The sequence below is a fragment of the Carcharodon carcharias genome, chromosome 28, assembly GCF_017639515.1.
Source record: "Carcharodon carcharias isolate sCarCar2 chromosome 28, sCarCar2.pri, whole genome shotgun sequence".
Lineage (NCBI taxonomy): Eukaryota > Metazoa > Chordata > Chondrichthyes > Lamniformes > Lamnidae > Carcharodon > Carcharodon carcharias.
This window is the reverse complement of record NC_054494.1, coordinates 21562293-21583255: the sequence shown is the minus strand read 5'-3', so window position 1 is coordinate 21583255 and position 20963 is coordinate 21562293. Positions and strand designations below refer to the sequence as shown.

General features: G+C 41.7%; 1 protein-coding gene and 1 pseudogene across 3 annotated transcripts in view; one reads left to right on the top strand and one right to left on the bottom strand.

Annotated features, from left to right (window-relative positions):
- The first annotated feature begins 6331 nt into the window (after nucleotides 1–6331).
- The window catches only part of samd8 (sterile alpha motif domain containing 8), a 46074-nt gene continuing 31442 nt past the window's right edge, over nucleotides 6332–20963 (top strand). For 2 of the 3 annotated variants that reach the window (XM_041176354.1, XM_041176355.1), the window contains exon 1: nucleotides 6332–6671. The gene's annotated coding sequence lies outside the window, so the exon portion shown is untranslated. Of the gene's footprint in view, nucleotides 6672–6797; nucleotides 6888–20963 lie in introns of those variants that run through there. The other variant, XM_041176357.1, reaches the window with a different exon arrangement.
- Nucleotides 18875–18993, bottom strand: LOC121270952 (annotated as a pseudogene).

Below are 20963 nucleotides of genomic sequence, written 5' to 3'. Positions count from 1 at the left end.
CTGGTTTAGGCTTTTTTCTTTCCCACTTATTCTGACCCCATCTAATGACTTACTGTTACCTACTCTAATTCTATCAAACTGTCCAAGTATTCTATCTACTTTGATGTAACTCTCTGATATACCCTCATTATCAGTTGTTACTTCACTACTTCCCACTACCAGTTTTTCTCCTCTGCAATCTGAATTACCCCCCAGGTTCCCATCCGCCCCCCCCCGTCAATCTAGTTTAAACCCTCCCCAACAGCACTAACAAAACTCCCTGTGAGGACACTCGTCCCAGTCCTTTTAAGGTGTAACCCATCCTTCTTGTACACATCCCATCTGCCCCGAACTGATCCCAATGCCTCAAAAATTTAAAACCTTCCCTCCTACTCCATTTCTCCAACCATGTGTTGAACTGCTCACTCTTCCTATTCTTATGTTCACCAGCACGCGGCACTGGGATTAATCCTGAAGTTACTGCTCTTGAGGTCCTGCTTTTTAATTTCCATCCTAACTCACTAAAATCTGCTTTCAGGACCTCATCTCTTTTCCTACCTATGTCATTGGTCCCAATACAAGAAATGGCCTCTGGCTGTTCACCCTCCCCCAAAAGAATGTCCTGCAGCCGCTCTGTGACATCCTTGACCCTGGCACCAGGGGGGCAACATACCATCCTGGAGTCATATCTAAGGCCACAGAAACACGTGTCTGTTCCCCAAACTATGGAATCCCCTACCACTATCCTCCTGCCCTCCTGTGCAGCTGAGCCACCTGTGGTGTCACGGAATTAGCTCTTGCCACAGTTCCCTGAGGAACCCTCTCGCTCACCCATATCCAAAATGGAAAAACGGTTAGAGAGGAAGATAGCCTCAGGGGATTCCTGCACTACCTGCCTGTTTCTCTTAAATTCTCTGGGGTTCACCCATTCCCTCTCTGCCTGTGTACTTTTTAGCTGCAGTGTGACTACTCTCTACATGTGCTATCTACATAATCAGCCTTGTGGATGCACCACAGTGACTCCAGCCGTTGCTCAAGCTCTGCAACATGGAGCTCAAGTTTCTGCAGTTGGTGACATTTACTGCAGATGTAGTCATTGAGGGCACTTCGTGCCTGCATGACTTCCCACATCCCACAAGATGCACTGACATACCTTATACTTTATATAAAGTGTTTACTACAGTACTAATTTATTTTAATTTAGAATAATTCGATTTACTGTGTTTATCTCAGTTGCGCTCGATCTTGCACTCATTTAACACTCCGACTCTGCTCTCAGTCTCACTCCTTCTTGCTCTCTTTTAAGTCCGCTCTCAGTCTCATCCCTTCTTGTGCTCCTTTAACTCTCTGGCTCCGCTCCTGTGGAGGCAGATGATCATCTCCCTAGGACCTATGACGGATGAAGAGGGTGTATTTTTTTTTGTAAAGTATATGGAGATATACTCATTGCTCTCGCTAAAAAATTCAAACTGGACAAAGACCTAAAATGGCTGAATTTACATCTGTCTGTGATCCTGAATGAAAGAAGCTACCTTGCAGTATCGGGGAAACTCACACATCATTATCCCTGAAGAGCCACGAATGACCCCTTGTGGGTTGCACAGACCAAGTTCAAAGAGAGCTATACAAAGGCCATCTGAATTTCATAACCCAGGCTGGCCAACAGGAGTCTGCTCGACTGCTAAGACAAAGGGCCCCCAACCTTCCTTTCAATTCTTAATGGTTGCGACATATAAAAATCTCAGGAACCCAGACAAGGGATGCATATCCTTTGTTAAAGACAGTTGGAGTCACGTGATGTGGGCCTCTGGCTTGTGGAACCAGTAATATTGCCTTGCTGAACTGCAAAGTCTCAGTCTGCTTTTTTATCATCTGACTAGCAGCCTCACAGACAAAGAGCTCTGGCCCAGGTCGGACACCTGGCCCCATTTACACTTCTTTTGCTGGAAATTCTATACCATCATCTGTAAGACCGATTCATCTCTACATGGCTATCTTATTGTGTGAAGTCAACACCAACAGAAAAGTGAATTATACAGCATTGGCTTTCAACCCGCTGACCTTTGAGAAGGAATACCTCATTGGACTGTGATTCTGGAGTCTGGAACCCTTGTAAAACAATATTTATTTTCTCTGTGGTCTCTGTATTGTGAGTCTTACTTTTCTCTATCCCTCTTTTACTGTATGAATGCAAAAGAGGCAATTTTGTCACCCCCGTTTTTAGTGTGTGCAAATAAACTAACCCCATGAGTTCATCCTTCTCTGAGTTTGCTGTGGGGTTATTAATAGAAAACTGGATCATACCAAAACCGAGGGGTTGGGAAATAAGCACAGCTTATATAGGGGAAATCAAATCAAAAACACCTTTCTGTTAGTGCTGTTTAAATTAACACCCCTCCTGTCTGTAAAGATTATTTATGTACTTTCTAAATGTTCATAAATTTGATCTTGGATTATTTATCCTAAGGGCCTGATTTTAACTCACTGAAAACTCATTCAATTAGACAGAATTAAACTTAGGCTTTGAGAGTCTGCCCACAACTGACTGTCTTTGGTTAGCCAGTTTCCTGTCTCCTATCTGGAACAGTAGTGTAACATTGCCTGCCCTCAATTCCCACTGCAACTTGTAGATCTAATGTATGGGGAACCTTGCCTTCCAAGAGCACATAAGCTAAGCTCCCAAGGCAGTGTAGTACTGAAATGATGCTGCACTGCCAGATTTGCTGCCCTTCAGTTGAAACCTTAAATTGAGGCTTTGTCTGTTGTCTGAGGTGGATGGATGTAAATGATCTCATGACGTGATTCAAGGAAGAGGAGGGGAACTTTCCTGGTGGTCTGGCCAGTACTTATCTCTCAATTAACATCATTAAATAAAAATTATCTGTTTATTTCATTACTGTCTGTGAGACATTGTCAAAGGCTGCAGGTAGATTGAGGAGGATGAGGAGAGATGGTGCACTCTAGTCACTGTAACAGAGGACGTAGTTTGTGACTTGGATGAGGGTTGTGTCAGTGCTGTGACATGGGTGGAAACTCAACTAGGAAGATTCAAACATGTATTTGTAGGAAATGTGTGCATGGCTTTGGGAAGGCGATGCTCAAGAAATTTGGAGAGAAAAGAGAAACTGATGATGGATCGGTAGTTTGCAAAGACAGAGGGGGGAAAGGATGGGTTTATTGAGAAGTGGAATAATGTTGATGGCTTTGATAGGGAAGGGTAGAGTACCTGAGGAGAGGGAACCATTTACAATGTCAGCTAGCACAGGGGCCAGAAGGAAAGTTGCATGGTCAGCAGTATGGTGGAAGTGGAGTCAAAGGAGCAGAAGGTGGGTCTGTTGGACAACAGGCAGGAGTGGCGATAGAAGAGAAACTAGAGAAAGAAGTGTCAGGCAATGACCATCTCCTACAATGGAGAATCTAACCATTACCATCACTGAATCCCCCACTGTCAACATCCAGGGAGGTGGGGGGGGAGGTGGTTGCCATTGGCCAGAAACTGAACTGGACTAGCCATATAAATACTGTGACTACAAGAGCAGGTCAGAGGCTGGGAATCGTGCGATGAATAACTCACCTCCTGACTCCCCAAAGCCTGTCCACCATCTACAAGGCACAAGTCAGGAGTGTGATGGAAAACTCCCCACTTGTCTGGATGAGTGCAGCTCCCACAACACTGAAGAAGTTGGACACCATCCAGGACAAAGCAGTCCACTTGATTGGCACCACATCCACGAACATTCACTCCCTCCACCACCAACACAAAGTAGCAGCAGTGTGTACCATCTGTAAGATGCACTGCAGGAATTCACCAAGGCTCCTTAGACAGCATCTTCCAAACCCACAACCACCTAGAAGGACAAGGGCAGCAGAGAGATGGGAACACCACCACCTGGAAGTTCCCCTCCAAGACACTCATCATCCTGACTTGGAAATATTTTGCCATTCCTTCACTGTCGCTGGGTCAAAATCCCAGAACTCCCTTCCTAACCACACTGTGGGCGTACCTACATCACAGGGAATGCAGCAGTTCAAGAAGACAGCTCACCACCACCTTCTGAAAGGCAATTAGGGATGGGTAATAAATGCTGGCCCAGCTAGCGAAGCCCACATCCTGTGAATGAATTAAAAAAAATACTTAAAAAGGGGAAACAAAAAATCAAAGAGCTATAGGGAAAGGGCAAAGAAATTGAAAGATCCGTGCAATTAATCCAAGAGCCAGGAAGGCATGATGGTCTTCCTGGGAAGCATAGCCTCTTTGTGATTCAAAGTGTCTCCAAAACAGCACCAGAAATTGGAGTAACTGCACTGCTGCCAGTTTTTCTGGAGTTTCCTGTTCCTTATCAAAAAGAAACTCAAACATTGCAGGGCGCAAGAGTCCCTTGCAGAGTCTCACTTAGGCTTGGAGCCGTACTCTAGACATAACAGGAATGAGTGATTCAACACCAATTAATGTGTGAAAACAATAATTTTATTAAACAATTATTAATGATAAAAGGAAAGAAAGGTAACTTTATTCAAAACAAAAAGAAAAAATTAAAAGAAAGGAAGGAAGACAACTTTATTATAGCACAAATGGCACCCCAATTAGTCTGTTCAAGATGGTTCTCTAAAATAGTAAAACAGCAGGCTGATAGTTCCCCTTGATACATACATCACCAAGTCTATGAACAACATTGCACAGGGATAGACTCTCCAGTCTGTCACTCTATTGAAGTCCTTTCCTTCATTGTCTTCAGTGGTTGACTAATCCACTCTGGCTACAGCCCTGGACACTGGACGCTGTACGCCTATAAGTCCAATTTCTGGCTCTATTCCAGCTTTCCGAGGCCACCATCCAAACTTTCTCAGAACAAGAGTTTGCTAACCATGAGTCCTTATCAAATTCTTTTCACAGGCACTGAGAGGTTTAAAGACTCTGCAGGACCTCTTTTTGATGGTGTCTTCCACTTGCCATTAATCAGGTTATATAGTCCATCAATCAAATTCCATCACCTTATTCCACACCATTGTCGACCACCCCATGTGCAAGGCTATCCTGGTTGTCCTGGCATGTAGTTCACGCGTCATTGAATGCCATAAGAACTGACTCCTGTTAGACAATAGAAAACAAATCACAGGAAGAGAAAAAAAAAAGTAGCTTAGACAAAACAACAGCTGTGAACATGGCCTGCTTTGACCAGGATGATAACAGAGCAAAGGGGGCAGGGGGGGGAGGAAACAAATCCACAGTTATTATTGATTACATAATTCATTAATTACTTGACTTAGTCAATGCACATTCACACTTACTTTGTGGATCTCGATTTAAAACTATTTGAAGAGTCATTCGGACTCGAACCGTTAACTGTGCTCCTCTCCGCGGATGCTGTCAGACCGGCTGAGTTTTTCCAGGTATTTTTATTTTTGTTTTAAAATATTCAAGCTGGGTCCAGATGGAAGCATTCCCCTGAAACTCAGATTCTCTCTCCACAGAATGCTGGCTGACCTGCTGAGTACTTCCAGCATTTTATTGCAGGCGGGAAAAGAGCTATTTGTGCAATCTGGACCTTGTGCTAAGGAAGATTAAAAGCACAAATATTGAAAATACAGATCAGGTCAGTCGGCCTTACCTGGTCTGGCCTACAGGTGACTCCAGGCCCACAGCAACCTGGTTAACTCTTTAAAACAATGTCCTCTGAACAAGGGCAATTAGGGATGGGCAATAAATGCTGGCCTAGTCAGCGACGCCCACACCCCATGAACAAATAAAAAAAAACACCTGTAAAGATGAAAGATAGGTTCACATTTTGGGCAGGACCTTTCTTCTGCACCTCCACTGTTGAACATCCACTGCTGCAGGTGGCGCTGTTTTTGGAGCCGAGCTCTCTGTTGTGCGGGGCTGCAGGTGGCGCTCTGCCTGGAGTCCGGGCTCCGTGTTCGGCAGGGTTGGCTGTACCTCCCTTGCTGCAGGTGGCGCTGTGTCTGGAGTCCGGGCTCCGTGTTGCGCGGAAACAAAAACAGAAATACTTGTAAAAACTCAGGTCTGGCAGCATCGGCGGAGAAGAACAAAGTTGACGTTTCGAGTTCTCAATCTAGAATTTCTACTTAGTTCTGTTGAAGGGTCATGAGGACTCGTAACGTCAACTTTATTCTTCTCCGCCGATGCTGCCAGACCTGCTGAGTTTTTCCAGGTATTTCTGTTTTTGTTTTGGATTTCCAGCATCCGCAGTTTTTTGTTTTTATCTCCGTGTTCGCGGGGCTGGCTGTGCCTCCATTGCTACAGGGGGCGCTGAGTCTGATATCCGGCTCCCCGCTGTATGGGGCTGACTGTGCCTCCACTGCTGCAGGTGGCGCTGTTTCTGGAGCCGAGCTCGCTGTTGTGTGGGGCTGCAGGTGGCGCTGTGCATGGAGTCCGGTGTCCGTGTCGTTCGGGGCTGGCTGTACCTCCGCTGCCGCAGGTGGCGCTGTGCCTGGAGTCCGGTGTCCGTGTCGTGCGGGGCTGGCTGTACCTCCACGGCCGCAGGTGGCGCTGCTTCGGGAGCCGAGCTCTCTGTTGTGCGGGGCTGCAGGGGACGCTGTGTTATGTTGCCGTGTGCAGGAGTTGACGATGAAGCACAGTTGGGCTTCCCTGGGCGTACATCTGACATAGGGGCTGGGCTTCGGCTTTAGCAGAAGAAGCGGAATCTGCTCCTGAGACGGAGCGGGTCTGTGGGGTAAGTAACAGCCGCCAAGAGTTTTTGAGCTAAGCAGCAGCGGGGCTGTTGTGATAGGCCCAGCAGTGGCGGGTATGAGCAGGGTTGCTGCCAGACCCAGACCCAGACCCAGACCCAGAGCTTCATCGCTGGCTGGGCTGATCAGTGCCTGAGCAACGCTGTCTGTTAATTCACAAGCCTTCACCGAAAATAAACACGCCGTGTTGTGGGAAGCAGGTCAGTAAGAAATCTGTCCAATTAATTTAATTTAGTATATCTGGTTGAAGGTCAATGAAACCTGACGCAGATAAATACTATACCGACTGGCAAATAAGTTTCAGGATCTGCTCCCATCTGATCTGGTTCCAGTGAGTAGCTTGTTTTCTGGATCTGAATTGCTTCATCCATCTAGCTATCTGTTTGCTTGTGTACTCCAATTATGTATTCTGTGAAGTGGCAGTTGTGTTCGTTGTTGCTCCAAACGGAAAATATAATTGATATGGAAGGTGTTGATGCAGCAAGCTTGATCAGACAGTTATGAATGATAATATATGTAAATTAGTTTTTGGAAAGCTTGTTTTTTTTCCATTTGGATTGAATGGGCAGTGTCATTCACAAATATACTAAATTACGTTATTTTGTTTTTAAAAGTTTGTGTGTGGCTGTTAATGGGTTTAATTTGAGAAGGCAATTTCTCAAAAAGTGAAAGATCAGTAAGCATAGTGTGGAGAAGTGTAACATTGGCAAATTAGAGTGTGTAAGCTAACATTTTCCAGTGAAAGATGACACATTGTAGTGAAACTTTGTGACAAACATTTCATTGACTGAGTCTTCGTGACAGTTTAAAATTCATATCCCAACAGATAACTTGAAATTGATAAACCCCCACATGGTCAAATCAAGGTACTATATTCTCTGTTTCTTCCTGAGACTAAGGCTACACTGGAAGGATTCTGATATAGTTTACATCAAAATGTACAAGACAACTGCAGCCCATCTTGCTAATCCTGTAATTAGGAAATACTGATAGGTATCATGCCCATTTCAGGTACTCATCCAGTTCTCTTGAATTATGCAGCCCGTCCTGTTGAAGCTTGCAGTGTGACGCTGTGAGGCTGATTGCAGCCAATCTCTGCCCCACTCTGGGCAGACCCATTTGTTCAAATAATGTAAGTGACCTGAAATCAGAAAGTGAGCTGTAGTCAAGGGTACATCTGTGGAAGGTGAAGCCACACTGCACTGACATTTACTCAATTCCTGCCAAGATTGAATATGTAAGCCAGTAGATCATGGGCCATAATGCTCCATGGTTTGCATCTAAGTGGCCTACAGGGACAAAAAGCTTAAATGCTTTATAGAATGATTAGCTTTATGGTTGAAGGGACATTATTTCATTTCGCATTTAGAATTGCATTTTGTGTTACCAATCTCTCATTGAAAAAAGGATTCAACAGCAGAGTTTAGCTCGTGATTTTCCCAAGAGAACTGGTTTCATGATTCCTATCCATCTGCAAACTGGCCATGATTCTTGGGCATTGGTGGACTAACATCCTGATGAACATTTAGCAATGGTGTGGTTTTTTTTTCATTGCTTAAGTGATAATGACCTCATTGTGAGCTTCCTTATTCTGACTCATAGTTTTAAAGCTTGTGACTTGTAAATGACATGCTGACTTCAGTCTCTTAATCACCACCCTCAGTGTGCTGTACTGGAATAGATTTGCCCTGTTGTCAGAACTAAAAGCAGCTCTTTACCCACACTAACCAGTGTTTACAAAAATGTTGTGGAGAACTTTTACGGCTTTGAAAAATAATATTTAGCATTTCCAGAAGTTGTGTAGCAACCAACCAATCCTGTGCTGCTGGCAGCAGCCACTGATCTTAGTCACCATCAACAGTTGCCTCTGGAGGTATGCAGTGAAAGCCCTTTGCTTTATGACTAGCTGTAGCTCTGGAGTAGTATAGGCAGTACCATATTAATAGTGAGTCAGCATGGACGCCTTCAGATGTGGCTGATCAGTTAAGAAATTAGTCCATTCCCACCCCGCCTCACACTAACCAGAACTTTCTCCCTGTTGTCTTGCCTGAAATTGTGTACAGAGACGTGCGTGTAATGTCACATAGAGGATGCAGAAAATAAATGGAGATTGCACAACATGTACTCTATATAATCAATTTAAACTCTGCAACCAAAGTAATCAGCTGGTGTAAATGAATGAACATGTGAAGTTTTCCTTATAATAATTCTAATGCTATTACTGGGCATTACTAAAAGCAATACCATCCTGTCTAACCTTCTAGACTTCGAAAATAGTGAGCACTGGTAAATGGAATGGCTATATTAGATGCATATTTTGCTTTATGTAAAACATGTATTAGAGCAAAAGAAGTCTTTTATAAAACACTTATAAATATAAAAACAAAGTGTTGTTTGGTAGTACAGAACTTGAGTATTGCTGAAAAAAGAGACATGTCTAAGCTTAGACAAGTCTCTTTTTGCAGCAATATAGAAACACCAGTACCTATAATTGCATTTTGTGCTTTTTTTTCTCATGTCATCGTTTGTCTATAAATAGTCAATTGGAGGCAGATCCATATAGCAACTAATTAACTTGGATGTTAATAACAGGAAACAGTAAAATAAGGAAAATGGGGGAATTAATGATTATGGGACCATTCTGGATGCACGGTAATGTAAGAACTTAAATAACAAGGGTAGATCGTACCTGTTCCACTGTTCAATATGATCACGGCTGATCTTCTGCCTCAACTCCATTTCCCTGCCTGCTCCCCATATCCCTTGATTCTCTGAAAGACCAAAATCTGCCTATAACAGCCTTAAATATATTCAACGATGGAACATCCACAACCCTCTGGGGTGGGGAATTCCAAAGGTTCACCACACTTGGAGTGCAGAAATTTTTCCTCATCCAATCCCTTATCCTGAGACTGGACCCTTGCATTCTAGATTCCCCAGCCAAGGAAGCAACCTCTCAGCATCTACCTGATCAAGCTCCTTCAGAACCTTGGATGTTTCAATGAGATCACCTCTCATTCTACTAAACTCCAGAGATATAGACCTAATTTACTCGGTATCTCATCACAGGACAACCCTCTCATTCCAGTGAACCTTCACTGTACAGTCTGCAGCTTTCTCAGACCTTGACTTTATGCAGCGCTTATATCAAATTTGTTACAAGTTACTATTTAATTTAACTGTGCCTTACGTTTTACTTTGTTGTGGTCTTGAGTTTTACTGACGTCCCAATTGATAGTGATTGTTTGATTGAAAGTAGCTGGATCAAATCGCTTTTGCTACTGCACCCCCCCATTCCCGCTCCACCTTAATTTCTTCCTATTTTCTTAGTGTTAAAAATGGGATGTATCTCGAATATAAATAGGATATTAGACATATTTTACTTAATTCATGAGGGCTGATGACCAGCCTTGAGGGAATTTGCTTGCAGCAATTAGAATGTAACCTTTAATGGGGACAAAATTATCATTTATTCTAGTGCACTTTTGTCCTTGTCTCCTCCTTAGAAAAAAAATTACCTTCCGTCTATTTCTTTAAGCCAGTTCTCATACTTTAATATTTTGATTTGAATAGTCACTCTTAGAAAATTACACTGTTTAGCAATAAAATAATTTTTATAATAAGTGGAAATGCAAGCATACCTTGTAAGCTATCCTACAGAATTATCGGAGGCTAAGGTATAAATATTGAGATAAAAACAAAAAAACTGCGGATGCTGGAAATCCAAAACAAAAACAGAATTACCTGGAAAAACTCAGCTGGTCTGGCAGCATCATTTGAAGGATCATGAGGACTCGAAACGTCAACTCTTTTCTTCTCCGCCGATGCTGCCAGACCAGCTGAGTTTTTCCAGGTAATTCTGTTTTTGTTTATAAATATTGAGGTTGTGTGTCATATTATATCCAAAGATCTGCCACAATTATGTGACAGTTCAGCTGTTCCAGTAGCTATTGGGCAGACAGTGTCCTATTCAGCTCCCTGAGTTAGCATCTTTGAGACGTTTTCTGGGAAGTTCAGACATTACCTGTAACATCCTGTGGATATTTTGGGAGCATGGTGCAAGCAGGAGAAATGCAAGTTTGTTCGCTAGGTGAACTTCAAAACAATTAGAAAGTATGAGTCGCACTTTTTGACCCAATTCACCAGTTATTTAGAGCTATCAGAGACCAGGTCTAAAATTAGCAAGGCTCTCTCCCCTCACATAAAATAAGAGTCAAGTTTTACATTAATGTTTTAGTGTAGTAGATGTGATTGATTCTCTATATTCCAAGGTGCAGGAGCTGGACCCTGTGTATCTGATTGCCCTTTGCTACTGTTTACTTAACTAATTACTATAAATAACATTAATATGTTAATCTATTTGGTAGTTTAATAGCCTTGGCTGCAAGTTAATTTGGTCACTTTTTTGAAGACCAGAGATTCACGTAAACCAAAATACAGTGCGTTTTTAAAAAATTCCCAAAATGTACTCTGACCCAGATATTGAGCATGTAAGGCTTACTCTCTGGGTATGTAGTGAGTGAGGGCTCACACACAGATATGGTCTCTGCTCCTGATCATGAGGAAGCAACAAAGGTAAAAGGCCAATAAACTCTTGTACGAATGACTACTTACAGTACTACTTGCTCAGTCTGCTAATAAGACTTTGTCATGCATGTTGTTTACATCTTTAGAATGTGCCCCCCTGCCCTGCCTGCTGAACAAGCTTTCCAAGCTGGTCTTCAAGACAAGAGTCTGATAGATTGCACTGACTCTAATAGCTTCACGGGATAAATGATATTCTAGGATGCTTATTAAGGCCAAAGGTGCTGAGACATTCCACTTGTGCAATTTGTTTTGTGGAATAGAAAAAATGATATTTCTTGCTTTTGTTTAGTTGAAATTATGGAGGTAGAAGTTAGCTTTTAGGAGAGATTAGAATATTATGTGTTCCAGGGACTTTGGAGCAGATTGCCAATTGTTGCTGAGATTTGTTGGCATACGCTTTAACAATGCCCTGAATGTCCTGGGCATTGCTATGATTATACTGTATTCCACTTTCAGCTGTAGTTGAGAGTGGGATTGCAGCATTCGGCACTGTAAGCTGCAGTGTAACATGAATAAGTGACATGGTGTCCAATTACTCTTTTATTACAGAGATAAAACCAAAAAACTGCGGATGCTGGAAATTCAAAACAGAAACAGAAACACCTGGAAAAACTGTTCTGTTGAGAGGTCATGAGGACTTGAGGCGTTGGCTTTGTTCTTCTCCGCCGATGCTGCCGGACCTGCTGAGTTTTTCCAGGTGTTTCTGTTTTTGTGTTACTCTTTTATTATGTTCCTGTGAAGCACCTTGGGATGTTTTACTACGTCAAAGGTGCTATAAAATATAGGTGGTTGTTCTGTGGAATTTTAAAATGCTTTTTGAAAATCTAAATACGCTGGTTCCTCTTTATCTGTCCTGCTCAGTACAACCCGAATAACCCTCTAACAGATATGTCAAACATGATTTTCCTTTCATAAATCAATGTTGAGTTTGCCTAAACATGTGATTTTGTAAGCCCCCTGTTACCCTAATAATAGATTCTAACATTTTCCCTACTACTGATGTCAGACAAACTGCCTATAGTTAGTTCCCTATTTGCGCTCTCCCCACTTTCTTATGCCTGCTACCTTCAAATCCACAAGGTCCATTATAAAATCTAGGGAATTCATGAAGGTTGGATCCATCTTCTCTGAAGCCACCTCTTTTAAAGCTCTAGGATGTAGGCCATCAGGTCCAGTGGATTTGTTGGGTTTTAGTTCCATTAATTTCTCCAGTACTATCTTGCACTAGTACTAATTTCTTTAAATTCCTCATTCTCATTCAACCCTTGGCCCCACTTTTCCTAGAATGTTTAAATTGTGTTTGGCAAATCTGTTTGAGGGATTTGATGTTGTAACCAGTTGGATAAAGGGGAATTAATGGCTGTACAGTAAGTATTTGGATTTTCACTGTGAAGACAGATACAAAGTATTAGTTTAATGTCTCAGCCATTATTCCCATTATAAATTATTTTGTTTCTCCCTATAAGGGACATGTTTACTTCTGCTGATCTGTTACTTTTTACTTACCATAGAAGCTATTACAATCTTTTTTGTGTCTCTTGCTAGTTTACTTTCACCTATTTCATTCCTGTCTATTGATTTCTTTGGTCATGCGTTGTTAAATTCCCAAATTCCCTGAATCCTCAAGCTTACTACTCTTTAACTTCCCTTGGCCATAGTTTGACAGCTTTTTTCAATGAGGGTTTTTATTCTTTAATGGAATGTAAGTTCATTGAATTATTACTTTAAATATTTGCCACTGCTTCTCTGTCATCGTATCTTTTAATCTAGCTTCCCAATCTACCATAACTAACTCGTGCCCCATACCTACATAGTTTACCTTAGTTTCGGACTTGGTTAAATCCATCTCTGTCTTGATGTACATTTCTATCATATTATGATCACTCTTCTTCAGAGGTTTCTTTATTTCTAGGTTATAAATGTAATGAATCCCCTCCAGTAATGCACAATACTAGATCTAAAATACCCTTTTCTCTAGCTGGTTCCCTGATGTACTCATCTAGAAAATTATTTTGAATTCATTTCACAATTGTCCTCCACACTATTGCTGAAAATTTGGTTTGCCCAGTTGATACGAAGATTAAAGTCCTCTGTGTTTACTGTATTACACTTGACGTATGTATCTCTAATTTTCTGATTTATAAGTTGCCTGACACTAAAGTAGCTATTGGGATCCTAAATACAACTTCCATGAGTGCTTTCTGCCCCTCGTTGTTTTTTAACTTCACCCAAATTGATTCTACATCTTGATTTACCACAGTAAGATGCCTTCTCTACTGCTTTTAACCCATCCTTTATTATCAGGGCTACCGTCCCCACTCCTATCTCTTCTAAAAATCAAGCATCTTGGAATATTTAGCTCCGAGCCATAGTTGTTCTGCATTGATATTTCCAGAATGACTTTTAGAACAAACCCATTTATTTTTATTGTGCTCTTAATTTATCTATTTTGTTGAGTGCATCATGCATTCATGTATAGTTGTTTTGGCTTTAACTTTTTTCTAATTTCCTTTGATGTCACGTTAGACACTAATGCTCTATTACCTTTGTTACGCTTCCTGACCCACTCTGCTTATTTTTTACCAAAGTCGTTAGCGTGCTCTGTAGCCTTGACATTTCTCTCACCACCTTTGAATTTCTCCTTTCCTGATTTCCTTGCCCCTACCCCTTCATTAGTTTATCTAGTTATTTGATTCACCAGGACATTGTTCCCATCCTAATTCAAGTGGAGCCCATCCCAGCAGAACAGTCCTACCCCAATACTGTGCTCAGTGCACCGGGAATTGAAACCTCTGCCTCCCACAGAACTCTTTCAGCCACATTAATCTTTAACCCTAGGTCAGTTTGCACGTGGTTTGGGCAACAATCCAGAGATGATTACCTGTGAGGTTATTTGTTTTAATTTCAACCCTAGCTGCTCAAATTCTCAGCAAAACCCCAAGCCTAGTTCTACCCATGTCATTGGTTCCTACATGGGACATGAGAACTGGCTCCATCCCCTCCCACTCCAAATTTTTCTCCAACCGTGAGGTAACGTTCTTGATGCTGGCACCGGGCAGGCAACACCACCTTCGGAACTCCTAGTTGTGGCTGCAGAGCACCATATCTATTTCCCTGACTGTGATGTGCCTCACCATATCAAATTCCTTTTCACTGCTTCCACTTATATGGCCTCTAGTTCCCCGTGGCCAGTTTTCTCATGCACCATGCCCTTATCCACGAAGGCGGCAAGAACCTTGTACCTGTTGAATAAGGGCAAATGCCAAGGCTATCCAGCAGTTTCCTGAGGTTCCCTTAGTTACACCTAATGTCCCTGACCACTAACCTGACCTCCACCAGCATGTAACCCAAAGGGTGTGGCTGGCTCTTGAATCAAAGTAACCAGGTAACTGTCCCCTTCTTTGATGCCCTGCACACTGCACCTTGGAGTTTAGCTTGACAGATCTGAGCTGAAGTTCCTTGGGATACAGATCCTTACTGTGGATGTGGTTCTCTGGGATCATGCTGCTGTTTACACACTCACTCATGCTGCATTTCTGGCACATTGCCTGCACTGCCATCCCTATCTAACCTTGTTTTATTTATTTAGTTAATTAAATTTCATGTATTTGATCAACTAGGCTTAAATTTTTAGATTTTTAAATAACTACTCAATGTAGTTTAAGTCACTGGTGGATTTACTTTAAATATTTACCTGTAACTTACCGCCATGTTGTCACTTTGTGAATTTTCTTCCATGCCACTCATACATCTTTTTACCGCTTGGCCTTATCCTTTTCTCTAGATAGTCATAGATATTGAAATAAACTTTTCCTCTCTTCCACCATGCTTCCTTTTTATCAATATTGTTGCTAAGCTGTGCACATTTTCACCAAGTCATCGAGGATCCACAAATAGAGAGGGAAATACCTTGCCTCTATTTATGCCAGGGCAAACAAAATGTGCTGCCACATAGTTCAGGCTTTTAGTATGTGGAGTGAAACTATGCTAGTGCAAATTTGCTGTATTCGTACTCCTGATGTTTGTTCCGAGGTGGTTAGCTAATTTATCTCAACCAAATTCTAACTCCTGCAGGAATCTGCTTGTTTCTCAAAATCTTGATGAGTGTGGACATTGCACTTTTGGAATAGCAAAATTTTACTAACTGAATTTGAGGACACCTTCCAGAACTTTAAAAGCTGGATGCATTTATCTAGTTGAAAATTTTTTTTATGGCTTTGGAACTACATTAACATCAAGCAGATGTTTAGAGTTAGTTAAGTTGCGGTGAGCTCCTTCTTGGATTGATTGCATCCATTTTGCCCTAAGATAATTGTGACTAGAGACTGATAATCTTATCTGTTTTCAAGGTCCATCCATAATTGTTACAAGAATACACTTAAAATTAATAACATCATGGGACTTGTATTGCATGTTATTGTTGTAAGAAATGCCTCAGGCACTTCATAATGGGGAAGTGATTGGCTCTGAGGAATCTTTTGTAATTGGAAAGACACATAACAAGGGGTAAGTTTTATGAAGAACGTAGGGCATGATGGCTGAGGCTCAGTAACTGATGCTGGAGAGCAGAGAAATAATCCATAAACCAGAATTAGTGGAGCAGAAGGTGTGAGCTCAGTCACAGGGTTGGAGGAAGTTGTGGATGATTCTGTTGGAAAAGCCGATATAGTCTTGGGTGTTCTGTGTATGAGACAAGAGATTTGAAGCTGAGTCCATCTGGTTCTTGCTGAAGAATGAGTCCTGCATTCTGAATATTTCCCAGTGCTTGCAGTAAATGTTTGGTTAAAGTGACTTGCGTTCATTGACCTTAATCAACATTGTACAGTTGTATTTTATCACTCTGTTCAATGAAAACTGTTACAATCCAGTAGGTCGAACTGGGCCCTCTGCTGAAAGAACAACAAACACTGTTCTGACCTAGGGTTTAAATCTTGCCTGAACTGACATCCAGAGGTTGAGTTTTTGAGGCTATTGGCCAAATATTGCTGCAGATTACTTGAGCTGTCATGAAATCCTTCACATTTTGAGAGTGAAAGAGAGGAGAAAAGTCCTGTAAGGTATACTTTTTGTTTGCTAATTGTAGTGGTGGAGCAATATGTATCCTTGAACTCTGTCGGAACCTACTGGTCGTAGTATGATACAGTGTAGGTGAGAAGAGATTGGAAATGGCAAACATCAAGGTAACGTTTTTAAAAGGCATGTCCTTTAAAACAATGAAACACAGTTGTTTTATCCATAGATGGGCAACCTAGTTTTGTTATTTGGCATATTAATAATATGCTGTTACTCTCTGAATCACAAAAAATATCATACAGGTACAATAATTAATTGGGAAGGAAAATGGAATGTCAGCCTTTATTGCAAGGGGGATGGGGTAAAAATAAGAAAGCCTTTCTACAACTGTACAGGGCATTGGTGAAATCATACCTAGAGTACTTTTTGGTCTCCTTACTTACGGAGGGATATACATGCATAGGAAGCAGTTCAAAGAAGTTTCACCAGGCTGGGGAAGGGTCGCTGCCTAAGACCTTTCTGCCACAGTGCACTGAGGGACTGGGAACTGTAAAGAGCCCCTCAGGCTGTACAGCTTAAAATGAATGTCTGCCAATGATTGTAATATTCATTGTTTGTACTGATACACCTTGTGATTCATGTTGTAAAAGTTGAACCTGATTGTATTTTTGTAATGGTGATTTTGAAATGGTTTGAAATGTTTTTGAAGATTTATGAATAAAGTATATTTTTGCAAAAAAAAAAGATTTACTAGGCTGATTCCTGGGATTAAGAGGTTGTCTTATGAGGAAAGGTTGAGCCTATACTTACTGGAGTTTAGAAGAATGAGAGATGATCTTATTAAAATAAAAAAGATTCTGAGAGGGCTTGACAGGGTAGACGCTGAGACGATGTTTCTGGGAATCTAGAACTAGGGGTCATCTAATTAAGATTGAGATAAGGAGGAATTTCTTCTCGCAGAGGGCCATTAGTCTTTGGAACACTCTTCCCCAGAGAGTAGTGGAGTTCAGGGTCATCGAATATATTAGTTGGACAGATTTTTCATCTACAGGGAGTGGAGGGTTACGGTTTGCAGGAAAGTGGAGTTAAGGCCGCAATCAGATCAGTCATAACCTTATTGAATGGTGGAGCAGGCTCAAAGGGCTGGAAAACCTACAGTTGCTCCTATTTCTGATGATCTGTCATTATCACTCAATTGCAGCCATTAAATATTTTAGGGGTTAAAGTTCTTACTGTGCACAAAGTGTGAGAGACATACATAGTTTGGAAAGTTACGAAACCTCTGTAATTAGAAAATATTTACTGATAAAGCCTGAAATATTCACCAGTTATGGGTCATTGTACAAATTTAACCCAACTTTGTATTGTGAAATCCTGAATACAAGGTCCAGGTTCGAGCTAGGCAGACTTTGGATAACAGTGCCAACATGGTAGATGTTGAGCTACAGGTTCAGAAATCACAAAGAATGGAGCTAATTAGGAGTGCTTTTATTGTAACTTTTAAAAATTACAGTCAATAGCAAAGGCTGCTGCCAGATTGCTGGTTCAGCTTTTTAAAAGTGCTTTATAGTGATAAGAATCCTGCACATCTTGTGCCAGCAGTATGTTATCAGTGAAACCTGACAAGTTCAGGTAAGTGACTTTTACCCCATTTATACCTTTGTTGTACTGGCCCTACCAAGTTCTTCCTAATTACTGGGGGAATTCTGAGGGTTTCTCATATTGATATCAGTGCTTCTAGGTCATGGGTATTGATTTTGGCCACATCAAGCAAGTTCTAGCATTGCTGTTCCCTGCCAAATTCAGTCACTACTCCAGGATCATCCTGGAGAGTAAGGATAGCCCCTGACCTCTTTTCTCAATACATCTACCAAACATATGCTTGTCCCACCACCTTTGCATGCAAAGAGCTTGTGGATTTTTTTTTTGGTCACCAAGATTGAGACCATCTGTTCATTGCCTCTGCTGCAACTCTGCCACCCTTGTTCACTAAGGATGGTATATATCTCCTCGCTAACCTTAAGCCTTTGTCTTTCTCCAGTTTCCTGTTTTCGTTCGTCCTCTGTCCTGGTGAGGGACCTCAATTATGTAGATAGATTGGAGAAGCAGGAGCTGTTCTCCAATCTAAGAGAAGGTTGAGAGGAGATTTGATAGAGGTATTCAAACCATGAAGGATCTGGACAGAATAGATAGGTAGAAATTGTTCCCATTGATGGAAGGATTGAGAACCAGAGTAAGCCACACAAAGGTGGCAGTGGAGACTGAGTGCTTAAATCTGGGAATTTGATAAGTGCGGAGTTTTAAGGGTTGATCTCTTTTAAAATCTAGTCAAAATACTAGATTTGCATTTCGCATTCAGTAACTCTTTCGAGTACAAACCTGTTTCCATCTGTTTGAGATGAAGTTACATTGTTTCATAGTTTGCCATTGTGAGCTTTGAACTCTTGATAACTCGTTCAAGTACAAACACATTTCCATTTGTTCCTATTCAGATGAAGTTACATTGTTTGCTATTGTGAGATTTGAACTCTTGATCTTGGGGTTACAAACCCAGTACCATAACCACTTGGCTATTTAGGCCAAGCAAAGCCGACTGCACCTGGTATTCCCAGGCGGTCTCCCATCCAAGTACAAACCAAGCCTGAGTCTGCTTAGCTTCCGAGATCAGACGAGATCGGGCTTTTTCAGACTAGTACGGCCGTATAAAGAAGATGTAACTCTTTTGAGTACAAACCCATTTCCATCTGTTTCTGATGAAGTTACATTGTTTCATGGTTTGCCATTGTGAGATTTGAACTCTTGATTCTCTTTTGAGTAAACCTGTGTCTATCTGTTTCAGATGAAGTTACATTGTTTCCCATTGTGAGATTTGAACTCTTGATACTCTTTTTTTTTGAGTAAACCTGTTTCCATCTGTTTCAGATGAAGTTATATTGTTTCATAGTTTGCCATTGTGAGATTTGAACTCTTGATCTCAGGGTTACAAACCCAGTACCATAACCACTTGGCTATTTAGGCCAAGCCCCTTACATTCAGTAACTCTTTCAAGTACAAACCCATTTCCATCTGTTTCAGATGAAGTTACATTGTTTCATAGTTTGCTATTGTGAGGTTTGAACTCTTGATTCATAGTTTGCCATTGTGAGATTTGAACTCTTGATCTTGGGGTTACCAACCCAGTACCATAACCACTTGGCTATTTAGGCCAAGCCCCTTACATTCAGTAAATTGTAGTTCTTTTTTTTGGTGTTAAACAAAGTCATTGCTAGAGACAGCTGTGGTCAGTTAATTAGGTAACTAGCTTGCACTGGTTTCCTAGCCAGCAGTGGCTAACTCAGCTCACTGGAATTGGAACTAATATAAATACAGGAGGTTTCGCAGATGCACAAAGTAAGTCGCATGAAGGTGGCAGTGGAGACCAGGTGCTTAAACCTGGGAAGTTGGTAAGTGAGGGAATTTAGTGCAGTGAGAAAGGAGGTGCTGATCTAGCCTTCACAAAAAGGAGTAGCCCAAGAGGGGGAGACAGCGAGAGCTGCAGCCCGGAGGCATTAATTAGTTGTATAGGTAGGCGAATGATGAGTTTTAAGTTTTTCCCCCTCTTAAAAAAGGGCAATAGTTTAAACTGGTACTGGGAAAATATAGGTATTATACTAAATTTATATATAGCATTACTAGTTTAATTCCTTAATATAACTCTGCATAATCATTCTCTTAAAATTGAAACCTAATTAGTTCAATAAAAAGTTAAAGATGGAGGGGAGGTAATGTGTGGCATCTGTAGCATATCAGAGGTGATGGACACCTGTCTGATCCATGGCAAGCACTTCTGCAGTAAGTCAGGCAGCCATTCAAGTCGGGGGAGCAAAAAGGAATGTACCTGTAGTCAGAGACAGTATAGTTAGGGGGAAAGCCGCTTTTTTCTGTAACCAGGAGTGTGAGTCCTGAAGGCTGCATTGCCTGCCTGGTGCCAGGGTTAAGGACATCCCCTCAGGAGAACTTGGAGTGGGTGGGGAAGGATCCAGTTGTCATGGCCCATGTGGGTAAAACGATAAAGATAGGGCTAAGAAAGGTTCTGCTGAGAGAGTATGACCAGCTAGGGACAAAATTAAAAAGCAGAACCACAAAGATGATAATCTCGGGATTATTATATGAGCCACAAGCAAATTGGCCTAGGGGAAATAAGATCAGAGAGTTGAAGACATGGCTCAGATTGTTGTTGGAGAACCAGTATTGGGGAAAATGGAAGCTTTTACCTGACAAGTGTATAAATCACAAATTAATCTCTGTGACCAGATTTGTGCCTCTGCTACAGCTCTGAAAAATCTGGAATCAAAGCTTTAAATGACATCCTCCGTAACCTTTGATGCAGTTGACCATACCATTCCCTTCCAATTCCTACCCTCCATTGTGCAGCTCTGTAGCAGTGGCCTTGCTTCATTCCAAACTTGCCTATCCAGTCATTGCCAGAGCATCTCTAGTAATGAGTCTCTTCTTGCCCCTGCACTGTTACCTCCAGAGTCCCTTAAGGATCTGTGTTTTGAGCCCACTTATTTCTCATCTCTACGTTGACCCTCCTAAAAGACCACCTCTTGGTCCAACCATTTAGTCACCACCTCCTTTGGCTTGATATCCAGTTTTGCCTGATTGCGCTTTATGAAGTGCCTGGGATGTGTTTC